At 35.2% G+C, this 16,035-nt stretch overlaps 1 long non-coding RNA gene across 1 annotated transcript in view; it reads right to left on the bottom strand.

Annotated features, from left to right (window-relative positions):
- The window catches only part of LOC128863932 (uncharacterized), an 83,242-nt gene extending 76,154 nt beyond the window's left edge, over positions 1-7,088 (bottom strand). Inside the window, exon 1 of the long non-coding RNA XR_008454636.1 lies at positions 6,737-7,088. This is a non-coding gene — a long non-coding RNA (uncharacterized LOC128863932). The remainder of the gene's footprint in view (positions 1-6,736) is intronic.
- Between the last annotated feature and the right edge of the window lie 8,947 nt (positions 7,089-16,035).

Genomic DNA, 16,035 nt, shown 5'->3' with positions numbered 1-16,035 from the left:
ACAATAAGTCATGTTGAGATGAAGGCACAAGCTTAATAGCTAGACGACTTTGGCCGCAAATAAATAATAAAAAGGCAAAGAAACTGCTTAGCCAATCAAGAGCGGATATCTCGAAGGTCGTGGCTTGTAAAGGGTGGCTAAGTTTCAAGGGCCGATGTTGATTTTGAATAAAATACAATTTTTTTAGGAAACCATTGTCATTTCTCTTTACTATGATAATATTGATATCGCTCAATTATGTATGGAACAAAATATCGGCCAAGTGGCCGCCGCGGCCTCGGCGGCACACCGCCATCCGATGGTCCAAATTTTCGGTGACGCTGAGGCATAATTGTGGTTCTATGCCGTTAATGTGCCGAATTATCTCATCCTTTAGCTCTTGAATTGTAGCTGGCTTATCGACGTACACCTTTTCTTTCAAATAATCCCAAAGAAAGAAGTCCAACAGTGTTATTGACGTTTAGGTGTGGTTCAAATTCAAAATCGGCCCTTGAAATTTAACCATCCTTAATAACCGGTCATTGACTATTTGACAGGCATTCCCTGAGTTTAGGAGTTTTCTTCCACGAATATTGTAGGAGTCGTAGAGATGAGAAAGCGGAAGAAACAGTTCAGCATTCCTTTGCAATTGTCCAGCCTTAGCTAAAATCAGAGTAGGTTTTCTGGGTAGATACTTTTTCAATTCTCTTACGAAACGGTTCGGTGTAGGGATTGGACAAATCCTGCGCTTCATAAGAGCCACTGGTTCTACGAAGTGAGGTTCCCGTGTCGGACAGTAGTAACACAATAGACTTGTAAAGTGTAAGTGAGTTGCTCGTACAGATCGACTACCACCATAACCTAACCTAACGTATCACTTGTGGAAAGTAATCACTAGCTCGGTAGTTGTCGACTTTAAATACATCCCAGCTACTTTTCAGCTCTTTAGGTACTTTTCAGCTTATTGCCTTAGGGCAGCCTTGGAGAGTATTCCCTCTCTATAATATTTAGAGAGAAGAAAGGAAAAAAAGTGGGGAGGAATATTTTTTTTCAGTTACGAACTCAAGGTATCAAAGTTCTGATCTGCAAAAGGCGCTAGAAGGTGCGGGAATCGTGAGCCTAAATGGGCATTTTTTGACCTTTGGGAAATAAAGGCAATCAGGTAGTTTCTCTAGTTTAATTCTGAGAGAGTTTCATTAACATTTTCTGGCACGTGCATTGAAATGTACCCGGAACTGAATTACAGAACTTGGGCGAATCGTCTTAAGAAATATAGTTTATCTAATTCATTAAATTTTTTTTCCAGAAAAAGATTCAAAATTTTTCACTCAACTGCCGTGCGGTTACTTTAAGTATTGTACTTTAAATTCACGAAAAACCAAATGGATTGCTTTCCAGCTAACTGGAAATCTTATTTCTATCAATCGTTTTGCACAACATCACATCATCCCCATTGTCAATTTATTTTCAGCTGCTGTTTCTCTGTGTTGTGGAATCTAATTCTATACATGCTTACATATTTTCGCTCGCCACACAACCACAAGCCATATTCTCGGCAATTCTTAAACTTTATTTTCCACCAGCAGCTTGCAATGAACTTGAAATACTTTCACTCTGGGAAATGTAGACATTTTTATTGCAGCAACTTCACTTTCAATTTAGGAAGCTTGAAATTGAATTGCATAGAAAAGAGCCAAACGAAACACATTTCAACTAAAAATACCACAAAAGTGCTGGTAAAAAGAAGCAAAACGGTGAGCGACAGCATCAGTTAATTGGTGGCTAACAGCGCGCAGCACAGCACTTCGCATCAGCGAAGTCATGGAATAGAGGGAAATGTATGCATGATGACTAAGAAGAAGAGGAAAAATCACATGTGGACTCTTGAGAAGGCGGGGACAGCAGACAGCACAGCACAGCAGCAAGCACCTGTTATTCGCTTGGCAGCAAACGCTTTTCCACATTTCACTTTCACACACACAAACACTCTCTTCGTCCTTCACTTGCGCTTTGAGCCGGAAACCAGTTCGATTAGCTAAACTGTTTTTTATGAATTATCTTTTTTGCAAATAAGTTTTCTAACCACATTTATAATAAAAAAAAATTTATACATATTTTTACCAGCAACTATCGACAAATTTCGCCCTTTCAACGCACAAGGAAATGCAACAGTGTACCGTTGACCGAGACACATGCCAAAAGGACGAAAATTTTGCGTATACGCTAACGAGCCACACTGGAAACCGAAAACGACATATCGTCTCGTCGTGTGCGTGCCGAGAACGAGCTGCAGCGGCAGGCAGCAGATAAGATGTGGCGCACTGAGAGGCGGCGAAGAGCGTCGAACGATAACGATGCGAAGCAGCAGCGAAGCCTTCGCACGCATTTATTGCTACTGGCTTGTTTTGTTTTTGTCTTTATTTTGCGGGCAACAGCGCTCAAGCTCAAGCTCAGCAACGCCAAGAGTGTTGGAGAATTTCACTTTTCGCCCCTTTGCTTTTGCTTTTGCATTTATTTATTTGCTGTATTTGGTTGCTTGTTTTTGTTTTTGGCCTGAGCTGTCAAAAGCGAAAGCGAAATTCAGCATCTATTCAAACTATAGAATCCATTCGCACAAAACGGCTGACACTGGCATACATACACGCACAAACATTTACATACACAAAGTGAGTTCACAGTCACTGGCTGTAAGTCTGAAAGGCACACACGAGTGGAAATGGGAACAGCAACAGGAGCGGCAGATGAAGTGGGCGCAGGAGTGCAGGAACGCAAAAACAAAAACGAAAAAAACACAAAAAAGAAGTATAAATGGCGCTCTGCACTGAAGTAGCACAACACCGTGCGTTGCGTCTGCTCTCGATTTTGGAAAAGTGAAAAGCAGCAACGTGGGCCAGTGCGCGCTGCTAACAACAAACACGGAGTAGAACACACATAGCTTTGTTTGATGCTGCCAGCGACCAGCTGCGAGCCTGTCATTCCAGTCGGAAATGATAAGCGGGAGCACACTTTGAGCCTGGATGACTGGCTAGCTGCTTCGTTGTTGCACGAATATGTGGCAATATATGTGGCTGGCAATGTTGATGCGCTAACAAGTCTTTTAACTGACTGACTTGGGGTGTTTATAGTACATTGCTTTAATAGAATATTAGTAATAAATGTTAGAAATAAAACCGAATTAACTACTCTGAAAGTGCATCTTAGTTTGTAGACACAGGTATGAGTAATAGCCGCCTGAGTCGCTTTAAAAGAAATTAGTTCTGCAGCCGCGAGTTGCCGTATTCCATTATGTTTTAAAAAAAAAATTTATAAAAACATATTGACTTCTGTATAATTTGCAAAAACGGGCAGTTCTATCCAGCATTTGGAATTGGAACCATAGTATTTTTTTACTTTGATTTGTCAGAAATTGAATTTATGTGGAGCCATTTACCAAATAGATCAACTTGCGGTTGAAAAGGTTAGGAAATATTAAAATCGAATATTGAAATTTGAAAGAGTGATTTCAATTAGCCGCATAGGAGCACAATTTCTTTGCACTAAACTACTTTTGGTGGTTCCACTAGGAGTAAATATTACAACAGTTATCAAAGCGAAAGCTTTCTTTTATATTCCTCACTGTTCGAAGTATATTTTTTTAATATTTAAGACTATTCATGAACTCGAGAACTCTGTGAAGTTTCCATTTTTGAATCTATAAACGGTTGCCCAAGCAAATTAAAACTTCATAGGGTGATGTGCGACAGGCACATATTTTCGTTGCTTTAAAAGTCGGCAGATAACTCATTACCCAGTTTCTTAGCTTTAAAAGCTATTACATTTGATACTTTCTTGTGAGTGCACAAAAGAAAGCCACAAGAAGAAACGTGGATATCCAACATTCGATACCGCGAAGGCCACACTTTGGTTTCAAACACGGCTAAATTGTGGTATCAGTGCTTTAAAAATGATTAACAATAAATTTCTATGCAATTGCGTGAGACTTTAAGTCTCTTACATTTTCGTCTCTGTTGGAGTACTTGCGTATGAGCGTTAAAGATGTGTCACTTTTTAAAAAATTATAAAATATTTCAAATGGCTCAGGTTCGCTCTAAAGCTTTGTGAAAACTAAAATTTATATCTGTAATGAGGAATTGATTTTTTGATTGATTCAACCCAAATATTCCCACTTTTAGCTTAGATCCCTTCATATAACAGATCTCCCACTCAGTTGAGGTTGGTAGGTAAGTAGATAGAAGTGGCAGTCGGTCTTTTTATTCAGAGACTTCCAATATCAACAGCTAACCTTAAGTGATTTTAAATTGTGTTTTAACTCTTACTTCTTCGGGTCTGATCCTCTTAAGCGAGCTAAATAAGATTGGGTATGGACTCCAAATGGATGCTCAAGGGACATTACTATCAGAGGAAGTACGTACAAATATTAACAGTTTTATTCAGTTGTGAAACTACTTAGAAACAAATTTCATTAGCGGAGCACTTGAGAAAATACGCTGGAAAAACGCGAAATTGGTTCGCAGTTTTTCTCCAAGTACGTTTACCTTAGGCTAGGTTAAGGAGCGCACTGAGGAGCGCACAGTTGCATAAGAAAATCGTCCAAAATATATTTACATTTTTTATTTGCAAAATTAAAAAAAAAATAATTTAATTCGAATTCTTTTTAAAGACGCTACACCGGCTGTGTATTATATTTTGTATTAAAAAAAAAAAAATTTATTGCAAACTCTACATTTTAGTGAACAAGAAAAGGAAAATTTATTATTTTTCACCAACTACAATTTAAAAAAAAATATTTTTAAAAGCCGTAAAAAATTTAATATTATTTATTTGCGAGTTAGATTTAGTTTGATTTTTTCATAAAAGATCTTTTTGGGAAGCAATTTTCTTTTTTATTATTACTATTATTTTTTCATAAAATGAAAAAAAATAATTTCATAGCTCCTAAAATAGAAGCCACTTCATTCAGCTTATTGATATTTGATACTGTGATTTTAAAAATACTTTAAAATTTTTTTTTGAAATTCGTGAGAATCAAAGAAGAATAGTAGTGAGTTACCCTTCTCTAAGTATCAGTACTCATATTCTCTTTAACTATACGTTGATATCCCAAAAAATCTGTGTTTAATGACAACAGTGTCGGGCACCATCAGTTATCAATAGAAACCAAAGGGCCTAGGTGTGGCCTGAAGTCAACCATAACCTAACCTAACCTAAAAAAAATTGCACAGGCTTCAAATTTTACATGCATATCAAACATAAAAAGATTTCTCCAAATAAACAAAGAATCACCTAAATTAATCTGGCAATTTAAGAATCTTCATTTATTTTATTTATAATTGAATTGGAATTGGATGAAAATTTAACTTAGAACTATCAAATCCAACTCAGATAGTACAAAATTAAGAATGAAACATTTTTAAATTACATTTTTGGAATTCAAATTTTAAATTTTGATATATTATACTTAAAATACGAAAAAAAATGTTTCAAATGTTTTCAAAAATAAAAACAGTTAAAAATTTAAGATTTAAAATGTAACAAAAATTTGCATCCTTAAAGTCTTATATTTTTGAATTTTAAAATATTGTATTTTCCAAAATAAAAAAGTTTTGAAATTTTTTTTTATAATTTTCAAAATTCAAATTTTTTGAAGTTGTATTTAAAAATGAAATAATAATAAAAAAACTTGCAATTTTAAAACATTGTATTTTCCAAAATAAAAAAATTTTGAAAATTTTTTTTTAACTTTGAAAATTTTTCAAAATTCAAAATTTTTTAAGTTGTATTTAAAAATGATGTAATAATAAAAAAACTTGCAATTTTAAAATATTGTAGACAATAACGGTATGTTTCATATTAAAGCTAGCGCTTGATTTTATTGCAAATCGCTGCTTTGTGGAAGTACTTTTGACTGTGACTGTATTCTAAAAATATTTAATTTTTTTAGTTTTACGAGTTTCGCCACTCACTTTAATATTACTGAAAACAATTCACTATATTAAATACTAATTTCTCTCATGTTTTTGAAAATTAAAGCAGCGCTGTTATATATTTCATTTTTATAAATATTATTTTATTAAAAGCATTTTCCAACGGCACGGAACAAAGCAGTAAGTGGAGAGGCAAAGTCTACTTTTAAAAAGTGATTTTTTTTTTGGAAAAAATTAAAAAAAATGCACTAAAAATTTTTTTCGAAAATGGACTAAAAAATTTAAGAAAATGTCCCAAAAAAATTTAAAAAGAGTTTAAAAAATGTAGTGAAAAACAAACTTATTTAATTAGAGAATTTCACTGTCGGCATTTAAATTTTTTATTATCAAGAATTGTTTAGAATTCCTTTATATACTCATAAGCAATAATTTTAAATAAAAATTCATAGAAAACTTTATTAACACTTTGTGCCCCTTAATTCTCAAACAATCAGCTTTAAAGCAAACCACCAAAATTTTGCTAAAAAACAATTAAAAACTTTTAAAGCACTTTTTTCTATTTATAAAATATTTTCTTTTTACCCAACTCAATTAAACGCGTTGCACCAAATTTTGAAAATTTCTCACAAAACTCATTAATTTCCTGAAAGACCATCAGTTTTGCCAATTAATTACAAATTGCTCTCAATTTGTTTGCTCTTTTGCCAATTTCATTTTGTTTGTATGTATGCATATTTCACAATTTCGCACATACTTTCCACATGCAACACACATTTTCCAAAAATTGTTCCTTATATTTACTTTTGCGATTTCCAATTAATTTATTAACATACATTTGGTGGTCATTTTCATCAATTTCTTCTTTCACTTTTCAAAGTCCATATACATTTACTGTTTCTGTCTTTTTGTTGTAGGTATTTTTTTATTATCGTTTTTTTTTTTGTAACTTCTTTGTCAATGTTTGTATGCAGATATATGTGCATGCGTATGTATGTACATTTGTATGTATGTTTATGTGTATGTATGTAGATGGATGAGAAAACGACACGTTTGTTATTTAGGAGGAAAAGGCAACGAACAGCACAACCCGAAACCGGAACACCAACTGAAAGGCGCTGTATTGCTGGCACTTGGAGCCAGGCACGAAAATCATTGAGCTCAGTATCGTGGAATAACTCCAACATCCACTTCCATAACTTACAAACATAGGCCACGAAGGCCTAGTGTGTCTTGTAATCATTTGCAGATGCTGGAAGTGAACTGAACTTAGCTGAGCCGAGCTGCTGTTCAGTGGCTGCCTTTGATTACCTTTGACTTGTGCGTGTGTGTATGTGCGCGCCGATGTCGGGAAGCTGCAAGTATGAGAGCGCGAAAGTGGTGGTGCTAAGAGAAGTCCTGTTGGCAGTAAGGCTTTTAAAGGAAGAGAAAATCAAAATTTTCGAATGAAATACTTCAATATGGAGAGAGTGAAAGCTTTCAAGAGCTTTCAAGAGCAAAATAACGTATGATATGAGCTTATTTTAATGGATGAAAATAAATGGAAAGAAAAAATGAAATGAAGCGGATTGGAGTGAATTGGAATCGAAATAGTATACGAAGCGAAACGAAATAAAATGAGAATGGAATGGAGAAATGCAATGAAGCGAATTGGAGTGAATTGGAATCGGAATGGAATGCGAAGCGAAACGAAATAAAATGAGAATAAATTGGAGAAAAGAAATGAAGCAGATTGGAGTGAATTGGAATCGAAAAGTTATGCGAAGCGAAACGAAATAAAATGAGAATGGAATGGAGAAATGAAATGATGCGGATTAGAGTGAATTGGAATCGAAATGGTATGCGGAGCGAAACGAGATAAAATGGGATGAAATAAAATACAACAAATAAAGAGGACTGAATAAAAATGGAATAAAATGGACTGAGAAAGAATGAAACGAAATAAAGTGAGGCGAAATAAAATGAAAGGAGATGCAAACCAAAAAAATGAAACGGCATAAATTGAAGTAGCATCCAATGAAGATATGAAGTAAAAGTGGAACGATGAAATGAAATGAATTGGATTGAAATAATATGAAGCGAAAAGAAATAAACTGCAAAGGAAAAAATTAAATTAAAAGAGGAAAAAAAATATAAACGAAATGAATCAATGCGCGAAGAAATGAGATGAGATGAAACAGAATAGCATCGAACAAAAACGAAATGGAATGAAATGAATATACAAAATGAAGAGTTGGATAGGAAACAGAAATAAATTATAATGAAAAAAGGGACTGAAGTGAAATAAAATTAATCGAAACGAAGTGATACCAAGAGAAATGAAAACAAAAATTAAATAAAGTGAAAGTATATATGTGAAATTAAATGGAATAAAATAAATGAGTTTGAATTGAATTTAACAAGTGTGAAATGGATTCAAAGAAATAAAATTAAATTAAATGAAGTTAGATGAAATTAAATAATGTTAAATAAAATCCAATGGAACGACATCTAATGGAGCCAAATTAAAATTAAAAGGAGTGAAGGAAAATTAAATGAAATTAAAAGGCCTCAAATGAATTATCAGGTCAATCCATAAGTTCGTGCGTATTTTACCCATAATTTCACTTTTGTACGATTTTTGCATACAAAAAATTATTCGCGGAATATAGCGGAACTGTTTATATTATATTTTCTTTGATATATTGTGCATTCAACAAGTGATTTTAAACGCGGATAGAAGCACGTGTTGTTAAAAAATAAAATGGAATATTCAAACGCGTATAAGAGGCATATTTTGTATTTTTTTATAAAAGTGGTAAAAATGTAACAACTGCTGCTGCAGAAATAAACACTGTTCACGGAGAGGATACCGTGAGTGTAAGGACTGCGCAAAAGTGGTTTTCAAAATTCCGAAGTGGTAACGGCGACGCGGAGGATGCCCCGCGCGCTGGTCGTCCTGAACTCCGACTCCTTGCTCGAACTCGTGAAAGCTGAGCCAAATCTGACAGTCAATATGATAGCTCAGAGGTTAAATTCATCGCATGGAACAGTTCACAGGCACCTGGTTAAGTTGGGAAAGGTTTCAAAGCTGAGAAAATGGGTTCCGCATAGACTTTCCGTCGCCAACCTTCTCTGCTGAATGTGTGTTCTCAGCTGCTGCGAATGAAAGTTTTTTGAACCGTATCGTTACTAGTGATGAAAAACGGGTCCTTTACAATAATCCTGTTCGCAAACGCCAATAGTGAGATTAAGATGAAACACCAGAACTGACCCCTAGAGAGGGGGGTCGACTCAAGAAGATTCTCCTGTCTATTTGGTGGGATATGGCCGGTATTGTTTATTATGAACTTCTGGAACCAAACCAGACGATAACTGCTGATTATTATTCCCATCAGCTATCAAACCTGAATGAGGCTCTTAACAAAAATCGACCATCTTTAGTGAATAGGCGCAAAGTTTTGTTTCACTACGACAACGCAAGACCTCATACCGCAAGGCAAACACTAGGCAAGCTGAACGAGCTCGGATGGGAGCTAATGCCGCATCCACCATATCTCCGGGTATTGCGTCTTGTCATTATCACCTTTTCCGTGGACTTCAATCCCATATGAGTAACAAGAACTACTTCTCAAAAGAAGCTATAAAAAGGGATATCGAAGCGTATTTTGGCTCCAAGGACAACAAATTTTTTGAGCAGTGAATTAAAAATTTGCCTAAACTTTGGGAAGACATTGTAAATAATGAAGGAAAATATAGTATTGATGAATAAATACTTTAAACATCTTTTTTATTAATTTTAAAACAACCTTTGAAAAACGCACGAATTTATGGACTGACCTGATACAATGAAATAAAATGAAATGCAATGGATGCTTTCCATTTCAATTCAACCGGGCTACTCAGGTCATGTTCTTCGATTTCGATGTAACTGAAATATGTTGCTCTCTGGTCCAAGTAATGAGACACGTATTTTTTTGTTCGCCCGAAAAAAATTTTTTTCAGGAGTTATCGGCAATTTTGTTTTTCGGCCCAAACTCGATTTTTTTTAATTGTATAAGAAACATTTTTTTTAAATGCCCATAACTTAGTCAAAAATGAACCGATTTTAATAATTCTGGGTTCAAAATGGTCGCACAAGCGACTTCATGTAGAAACAATTGCAAAAAAGTAGATGAAAATTTTTTATTTAGCAAAAAGCAAAAACATTGAAATTTTTTCGAAATTCAATATTTCAAAAAGTGTATTTCTTTTTTTTTTATAACTTTTTCCAAATCAAGAGGACACCTGAAACTTCAATTAACCTGAATGCCCAGTAGCTAAAATGAGCTGTTTTTGAGTAGTGAATTTTTGAGTAAAAAACCTGTTTCGCACTTTTTGTTTTTTGCAAACAAAAAAATTTTCGACTACTTTTGTTTCTGCACGAAATCGACTGTTTCTGCACGAAATCGCTCGTGTAAGTAATGACGATCATTTTGAACCCAAAATTATTAAAATCGGTTTTTTTTTTGACAAAGTTGTGAGCATTTAAAAAAAAAGAATTCTTGTTAGTCTTGAAAAAATTTTTTTTCGGGTGAACAAAAAAATACGACTCTCATTATTTTGACCAGAGAGCAACATATTTCAGTTACATCGAAATCGAAGAACATGACCCGAATAGCCCGGTTGAATTGAAATGGAAAGCATCAATGGACTTTAATGGAATAAACTGAACAGGATAAATTGGTTTGACATAAATGAATTGAAATTAACAGATTTTAATTTAATTCAGCGCATCTGAATTAGATCGAAACATATTAAATGAAGTAAAACATGATTTTCTGTTTTCTATTTTACAAAATCATATTTTAGCTCTTCTTCGCGTCAGTAAAAATTTTAATTTAACTCTTCTAATGAATTATGGGTAGTTTCCTATTAATTTTTCTATTTCATCTCGCCCTCACCTCCCGTCTAAAATCGTAAATTTTGCTCTCTCATTCATTAAATTTGCCTACAATAACAATGCAAAACCCACACGTGCTTGCGCAGTCAACCGCAAAGGCAATGCAGCAACTAAACAGCCAAAAGCATAGCCACCAGCTGCCTGCCTATTTATATAAATAAGTGTGTGTGTGTGTGCGGCTATATGTATGTGACACTCAAAACACGGAAAATTAATTTAAAGAAAATTCGCATGAATGAAAAATCGTCCCTCTGCCAGTAGCTGTCGAGGGGGCGAAATGCATGAATTGGCGTAGGTTTGAGAATATCGAAACATTAATAAAATAACAACAACATTCACATTAAAAACTGCCAACACAAAAGCTGCTAGCAACGAGTGCGCGAGCCGTAAATTACACGCACACACATGCAAAGCAGATAAATACAGCACTACAGCACACACATACATACACATCTCCATTCTCACTCCCATGCAAGCACTCATATTCGGTATGATAAACAGAGAGCGATGTGCGATGTTTGTTCCGTAGCCCATCACGGTTGAACGCACAGGATCTAACATACAGACCTACATTCGCAGCGAATGCCGTGGGTGTGGATGAGTGCCAATCCACTAACACAAATGCACGCTCGCACTCGATTGCACACACATACACACACAAGTAGTATATACGCAAACAAAAATATGTACATTCACGCTGACTGGGGCAGTGTTGCGAGCAGCGCTAGCAGGTGTTAAGTATAAATTATATGCCACAGGATACGTAGGACAACACTTGTGCGTGCTTTCAACCCGTCGCCAATAACGCCAAACACAATAACAACAGCAAAATGAGAAATACGAGTAATACGAGTACCACTACCATTAGAAGGTATAGCAAAATCTAGCGCGCTTCTCTTTTTGTTCGAAAGCTTTTGTCAATTTAGAAGCAAGTGGCCTTAAGCTGGCGCTCTTTTTCACTCTCTCCTCTCTCTCCTCTCTGATTATCTTTCTGCAACCTTCCAAAGATTTTGTTTACTTTCTGCGCACTTGGAGCATTTCATTCCAGTGTTTGCACTGTTTCAGAGGGCCATGTAATCGTGTTTCCCTCCAACGAAGCTTTACCTTTCACTACGCCTGAAAGTATGCTATACTGTATCCCAGTTTTCCCCTGGAATACGTACCTTCTTCCCAATGAAGCAGAGGAATGCAGATTTCAAATTGAGTTTTTTGTAAAAACGAGTTCCACAAAAGCTACAAATTTAGTGCATTTGTGTTCTGGGTTTTGTCGTTTTCTTAGCCGATGTGCGCTCGTGCTTTTTTCGCTTAGCAGCGCTTAAATTTATACATACGCATACACACATACTTAACGCGCAACGGGCTAATACTAACGAAGAAACAGTGCTAAGCTGGGCTACTCCGAATATTTAATGACCCAACAGCCAATAAAATAAAAACAAATTAATTAAAGTGAAATGCAATTTAGAAAAGTAAATAAATCTTATAAATCTAATTAAAATAAATAAATAGAAATAAATAAAATAAAAATAAAAAAAAACTAAATTAAACTATGAGAAATTAATAAACTAAAAATAAAAAAATAAGTAAATTAAAATAAAAAAGTAGGATAAAATAAAAATTTTATAAAAAAAGTAATATAAAATAAAAATAAATTAAAAATTACTTCAAAAAATTAAAATAAAAAATTGACGGACACCATAACTGAATGGATTGGAGACTGACTACCACTCGGTTGCAGACTGCCTCGAAAACAGTTATGAGCACGAAACACTAAAGTGATACAAAATGTTTTTCTAATATTGAACGCTCCTCCGCAGGTAATGGCAAACCTTCGAGTGTATTTTTGTGATAAAAGAAGCTTCACATCAAAAATCATCTGCACTTCGGATGCTGCGTAAAACTGCAAGTCCCTACTTTTGGAAGTTGATGTTGCTGTTTGAATTTTAAATAAAATAAAATTTAAGAAAAGAACAAAAATAATAAAATAAAATATGAAAACAAATAAAAATAATTTAAATAAGTAATAATATTAATTAAAAATAAAAAATATAAGTATAAAAAGTAATGAAATAAAATAAAGAGAAAAAATATTGAAAATAAAAACAATATGTTAAAAAAAAATTATAAAATAAATAGAAATAAATTAAATACTTTTCAGAAAAAATGAATTAAAAAGAAAAAATATAAGAAAAAATAATAATACAATCAAATAAATTAAGTTAAATAAAATTAGCAAATGAATAATTTAAAAATTAAAATTAATTAAAAATTATTAAAAATAAAATTAAATTAAAAAATATAAGTAAAAATAAAAAAAAATTTAAAAAAATGGAATACAGTAAAATAAATAAAATTTAATTTAATTAAGAAAGAAATTAATTAAAAATAAAAATAAATAAAATTAAGAAAGGAACTAATAATATAAAAAAATACATAATAATAAATAAAATAAATTTTAATAAATTTAATTTAATGGAATTAGGAAAGAAATATGGCGGAGGAGTTTTCTGCGAGAAGCTCCACATCAGACTCAAATTCAGGTTTCCGGACTACTGCGGTGTGTTCCAGGCAGAGGTAGCCGCAATCAAGGAGGCAGCTGATTGGCTGCTCACATGCGTACTAACAGTCAAGAAAGTAAATATTTATTCCGACAGCCAAGCAGCAATAAGGGCCCTCGGATCAGTGACAGTGCATTCGAAAATGGTCAGGGAATGCCCGAAGTCTCTTTCGACTGCGTCCGAATCCTTCGACATTAGCCTCATCTATGTTCCTGATCACAGGGACATTGCGGAAAACTACGAGGCGGATGTGCTGGCCAGACAAGGGACATGTGAGGTGATCTCCCCGCGAAAGGAGACAATTGGGATCCCAATGACTACCTGCGGTCTGCTCATGGAAAGATGGGCATCACGCCAACTCAGCGAGCGTTGGGCAAGTACACAAACTTGTAAGGGAGCGAAGTCCTCCCCACCCCATGGGGACCGGGGGCGCTCGGGCGAGCTTCTGAGGTTGACAAAATATCAGCTCTTGAATCTCGTGGGTTTTCTCACAGGCCACTATGCGCGAGGAATGCATGGTGTGAGTCTTGGAATTACCTCAAGTCCGTTTTGCGATGGATGTATGGACAACACCACCTCTCCCCGCATCCCATCGGTCTTCTTCTCTCTCTTCATAATGGTACCACAAAGAACGATAGCGTTTTTCCTCGTCCAAGTGTGCTCATTCCTCGGGCAACCATACCAACCTAAACTAACCTAGGAAAGAAATTAATAAAAAATGAAAACTATATGTATAAAAAATAATAAAATAAAGCAAATAAAATAGCATTATGTAAAAATAACAAATTTGAAATTATTCAATAATATTTAGCTCCGCTTATGAAAACTCCTTGGAAAGCATGAGAATGAGTTTCCTAATATTTTCAAACTTAGGATGCAAAACAAGAGGTGCAAAACACCAGAGCTGGATATTATAGGGTTTTCTTAAATTTTATTTTGAAGAATAGCTACCGTAAGTACTTTATTTGCGTACCACCTAATGGTGCAATGTGTACGAGGGGTGCCTTTTATATTTCGGGATTTGGCAACCCTGGTGTTGCAATCTGGCAACTGACAGCTGTATCGCAAAGTTTGACATTTTTTGGGTTTTACGTACTCAGAACGTTTTGAAATACCAGCGCTATTTGTGTTGTTTACAGTAACATAAACGATTCATCTCGGTCCAAAAATGGAATTAAATCGTGCCCATTTTCGTGCGATTATTTTTTACAACTTTCGACGTGATTCATTTTTTGGCGATGAAGCTCCATCAAGGACCAGTGTTTATCGATGGTATGGTGAATTCAATCGTGGTCGTAGTTCACTCCAAGACGAATTTCGTGAAGGTCGTCCAAAATCAGTTGTTGTTCCGAAAACCATTGATGCTGTGCGCGAACTGATATTGCAAAATCGTCCTGTGACCTATCGTGAGATTGAGACAATCTTAGGCATTAGTGGGACCAGCATACATTCAATATAGCATAAACATTTGACTGTCAAACAAATTTGTTCGCGTTGGATCCCACACAATTTGTCAATCGCTCAAAAAAAGGCTCGTGTCGATTGGTCGAAGGAAATGCTCAAAAAATACGATCGCGGGGCTTCGAAACACGTCTATGACATCGTGATAGGTGATAAATCATGGATTTACGCGTATGAGCCCGAAAGTAAACAGCAGTCCAACAAATCCAACAAAAGCTGTTCGCGCACGAACCACTTCCAAGCAAATGGTCGCCTGTTTTTTCGGAAAAACTGGACATGTCGCAACCGTACCACTAGAACAACGCAGAACAGTAAGTTCTGAGTGGTACACAACCATTTGTTTGCCAGTTGTCTTCCAAGAAATTAGGAAAACCAATCGCCAAAGACGGATCACTCTTCACCAGGACAATGCGAGCTCTCACACATCGGCTCAAACAACTGCATTTTTGAGCACCCAAAACATCGAATTAATGTGCCATCCGCCGTATAGTCCTGACTTGAGCCGAATGACTTCTTTTTATTCCCGTACGTAAAAAACAAACTGAGAGGTCAACGTTTTTCGACACCTGAAGAAGCGGTTGCGACATTCAGAATGCATGTTTTGGAGGTACCTCATTCAGAGTGGCAAAAGTGCTCCGACAATTGGTTCAAACGCATGCAAAAGTGTATAGATCTTCATGGAGAATATTTTGAAAAACAATAAAGTGATTTTCGATGACTAAAATTAGTTTTTGTTCTCTAATCCCGACATATAAAAGGCACCCCTCGTAGGAGTCAATCCTTTTAGGAACTGAGTAAGGTTGAAAATGCCGTTATACGACAACCGTTATAATTTAGCTTGTTCATTTTTTTTCTTCTTGAGTAGCTAAGAGCATTTCAATTAAATACTAAAGATAAGCCACCAGCAACATAACCTACCTTGAGGTAGAATGGAATTCTTCACTCTTCAGAGTAGAAGGAATGCCCTATGGACTATTACGTACTAATTAATAATAAAGGGTGTTTTTTAAGAGCTTGAAAACTCTAAATGATAAGCAGAAATGTTGTTGGAATGAATTTTATAGGCACGCAGGCCAAGATACTACCGTACAATTGTCCATTTAGTCGAAGGACGAAGTCCAACAAGTCGAGAACGACGACTGATCGACATTTCCCCGTCTTCTTCAACACTTGGCTCTAAGAACTTTGCGAACAG

The sequence above is a fragment of the Anastrepha ludens genome, chromosome 5, assembly GCF_028408465.1.
Source record: "Anastrepha ludens isolate Willacy chromosome 5, idAnaLude1.1, whole genome shotgun sequence".
NCBI lineage: Eukaryota > Metazoa > Arthropoda > Insecta > Diptera > Tephritidae > Anastrepha > Anastrepha ludens.
The sequence above is the reverse complement of the archived record's forward strand: the minus strand, read 5'-3'. Positions and strand labels throughout refer to the sequence as shown.